The sequence below is a fragment of the Triticum dicoccoides genome, chromosome 1A (assembly GCF_002162155.2).
Source record: "Triticum dicoccoides isolate Atlit2015 ecotype Zavitan chromosome 1A, WEW_v2.0, whole genome shotgun sequence".
NCBI classification, from domain to species: Eukaryota; Viridiplantae; Streptophyta; class Magnoliopsida; order Poales; family Poaceae; genus Triticum; species Triticum dicoccoides.
Genome location: NC_041380.1, coordinates 580,265,880 through 580,269,581, shown reverse-complemented (window position 1 = coordinate 580,269,581; position 3,702 = coordinate 580,265,880). Strand labels below are relative to the sequence as shown.

Below are 3,702 nucleotides of genomic sequence, written 5' to 3'. Positions count from 1 at the left end.
GCCACGTGCACCACTGCGCCCCAGCTCCACCGGGCCCGCCGACTACTGGATCCACTAGCACCGGCACCGTCGCCCCAACCTCCGTCTTCCACTGTCGCTCGTGCGTCGTGGACTCCTTCCCGGACCACCCCGCCACCGCGCCCCACCGACTCAGATCGTCGCCAGCCTTCCTCCCCTGCTTCCACCGAGGAGGTGGCCTCCGTCTTCCGTCAACCGCCCCCGCAACTAGGACTGGACGTCCGAGCGAGCTTTTCGGCTCAGCCCGAAGCTCGCTCCAGCTCGGCCCGTTACAGCTCGGCCCGCTACAATAAATGAGCGAGCCCAGTTGCGAAAAGAGGCCCGATTCCCAACCGAGCCGAGCCGAGTTTCGCCCGGTCCAATTCGGTGAATCGCTCGAGGCCCAGCCCAATTCGTCCAGCTCCATCGCATGCAACACATTAGGGCATGGGAAACGCAGAGAGAGCGCCACCTCCCCCTTTCTCTGCTCCGTGCTGCCTCGCGCCCTCGCCCCTTTCTCTGCTCCGCGCCGCCAAGCTGGATCGATGGCGACGGGCGACGCCGCGCTTCCTAACCGCACCGACAACAACGGGCTCGACGGCGACAGGCGACGCCACCTTCCCTCACCACACCGGACGCAGACGGATGCGCCTCCCTGGTTTCTCGCCGAACGTGACGAGCAGGAGCAGGTACCTCCTTCCTTTCCAATCCCTAGCCGCAACTCTCTGAACCAGTACGCATGTGATGGATCAATGTATGGATGGATCGATGGATGTACTCATGTAATTCTTCCTTCCCAATCCCTAGCCGTAGGTGTCTAAACTAGCATGCATCTCGTGGATGGATGGATGGATCGATGGATGTAGTCATGTAGATGTAGGGCTAGATGGATGGATCATGGATGGATGTATTGTAGCCTGTAGGGTTAGATCTAGAAGAGCCGGACGGATGGATGGAGTTATAGGGCAGAATGGATTGGTTGATCGAAATTTTCATTGATTCCATGTGTAATTAGTTTTCTGATGTTGATGATCTACTTTCGGTAGCATAGCAGCTTGAAAAAAACTACTTGCTGGGAAATTACATTGATTCCATGTGTAATTAGTTTACTTCTGTTGATGATTGACCGTTTGTTGTTTGCTGATGTGTGCAGAGGCCTATCGTCGCAAAAATAGACAAGGAAAAGGGGAAGCCGAATGGGAGGAGAAGGAGAAAGAGAGGACCTTGGACTCCATTATGAAGAGTAAGTTGCCGGTCTCGGGGACCTCCGCCTCGACGTCCCCCTGACCCCACCGGCGGTGGCGTGCGTGCCGGAATCGCCGCTGCCTCCGGCTCCGCAAACGACTACGAGAGGGAGGCTACATCTTCCCAGGTATGTGCGTGCAAAATACTCCCTCCGTTCCAAAATAAATGACCTAATTTTGTATTAAAATTAGTATAAAGTTGAGTCATCTGTGCAAGCTCATGTATGTGCTGTTTTTTCTTTTTGGAAGTCAAATTTATGTGTGCCCAAGCTCATATGTGTTGTTTTTGGTATCCAAATGTCAAATATATGTTTTGTGCAAGCTCATGTGTGTGATTTTTTTTTGTGTCCAAATCTCAAATATATGTTTGTGCAAGCTCATGTGTGTGCTGTTTTTGCTATCCAAAAGTCAAATATATGTGTGTCCAAGCTCATGTGTGTTTTGTTTTTGTGTGCTAGGCAATGGAGCATGTAGCAAGTGGAGGAGGATCATGAAGAGGTGCAAGAGGATGAGGAGGAGGACGAGGAAGAGCAAGATACTTTGTTTGAGGTGCCGTCTGGGGCTGGTGACAAATCAGATTTAGATGAATTTGCGGATAGTGAAAATTTTCTTTGTTTCGCTGTCAATATTTGATGTTTTTGATGTGTAAAGTTCAAATGATGTGCTGTCCAAAATTCAATAGAAATGCTGCCCAATTCTTTCTTTCATATCTGTTCCATTGTTACAATTTTTGTAGAAGAATTCATAGAAGAAAGCTTATTTTTCATTACTATGACCATTTCTTAAAACAATATACTGCTGGATGTTTCATTTTAAGCAGTATAAACTGTTTTTCTTTCAAAATATGGGTTTAATTGTTGCAAAACAATCAAGATTGTGGACTATATACAGAGGTTCTGTCTTCTGTAAGCAAAAATAAAGACTGGCAGCAGCTGGCTTTTGAGCCGGCTCGGTCTGAGCCGAGCCATACCCAAAACGAGCCGAGCCGCTTGAAGTAGGCTCGTTGGCTGAGCGAGCCGAGCCGAGCCGAGCCGCTCCAGAGCGAGCCAAAGCCAGGCTCGGATCAAGCTCGGCTCGGCTCGGCTCGTGTCCAGCCCTACCCGCAACCTGCCCCATGGCGCCCCCGCGACCTGCCCATTGCGCCACCGCGACCTGATCTGGTCGCTCCTCCTCTCCTCTTGCTGCCTACTTCGCCGGTTTATAAATGATAATGATTGCTAGGGGTGCTATTTCAGGTGATTCGAAGAACGTGCATCTGATGCAGTTGGATGGGGCGGCGGAGAGCCTGCTGCTGTTCAAGGCAGCCGTGCTTGACAGCACCGCCGCGCTGGCCGCCGCCGTCGAGGGGTGCGAACTAAGTGACTCACTGCTGTCAGAGATGATTACAAGTTGCTACTGCCTTACTGGCACTGTAAAAATCTCGTTGAAGTCCAATATTTGGAAACTGCAGATTCTTGATGATCTGTTACTAATGGTGTGCTAAATACAACTGTGTAGTGAGAAGTCATGGTGCCTGCCGTGAAGGGCACCTTAAATATTCTTGAGGTGTGTTCATCTCTGAAGGTTCAGCTTTGGAGTTGCCATGTTGCTTCGCCCGTTGCCATGTTGAACTTCTCGTGTAGGCCGCTTTGACCTTCCTGAGTTAGGTTCATACTAGTACATATGCCCGTGCGTTGCTACGGGCCTTGTGGGGACCATGGATTGTAGAGACCAAGAAGCCATACTCCTGTCATTCAAAAGTACAAAACCAAAAATATGCGCTGTATATTTTAGATCAATTCGACACCTTTTCCCAAACCTAGATGCTATGATAGAACTAAGAACACCACTCAAATAAAGTAACTGCCACGTATGGCAACCAGTCAATATCATTTTACACTTTTAGCTAGCAAAAAAGGAAGAACTATGTCATATCAATATGATGTTAGTACTGTAGGGTTCTTACCTTAGCCAACATGTTAGCCATGAGCATCATAATATCAAATTCGTGATCAGTACATTGCCTGGAAAGAATGCAAAGGTAGAGGAATTGGTCATAATTTGTGCAGTAGTTGGCAAAACAAAATTTTCAGATGAGTAATGGTGTGCCCATTTTACTGATATTTATGTCTTCAATTTATATACAGTGAGGTGCAGACATAAATGGTTCTTGCCAACAAAAAAGGACTTCTTGATTGACGATACCTGCATTTAATAGCATTGGGCAAAATAACACAACTCTTAACCAAGGCCAGGCGAACCCATCTAACCACACTGCTAAACTCCCCTTGCCTTGCTGCCTTGCACCAACTCCCTCTCCATCGGCGAGGATTGCATCAGCACCCTCCACGAGACAACCTCCTCTGTCACATCATCACCTGCCTCCGATGGCGAGCTTGGGCCAAATCTTTGGAGGGGCAATGTTCTAAGGAGGGGCAAAACTATGAGATTTAGCATGTTTTTACTGAACATACAACACAAA

General features: G+C 48.7%; 1 long non-coding RNA gene across 1 annotated transcript in view; it reads right to left on the bottom strand.

Moving 5' to 3' along the window:
• Positions 1–2,347: 2,347 nt before the first annotated feature.
• LOC119292290 overlaps positions 2,348–3,702 on the bottom strand; it is a 4,887-nt gene continuing 3,532 nt past the window's right edge. Inside the window, exons 2-3 of the long non-coding RNA XR_005142930.1 lie at positions 3,187–3,244; positions 2,348–2,967 (exon numbers count right to left, since the gene is read on the bottom strand). This is a non-coding gene — a long non-coding RNA (uncharacterized LOC119292290). The remainder of the gene's footprint in view (positions 2,968–3,186; positions 3,245–3,702) is intronic.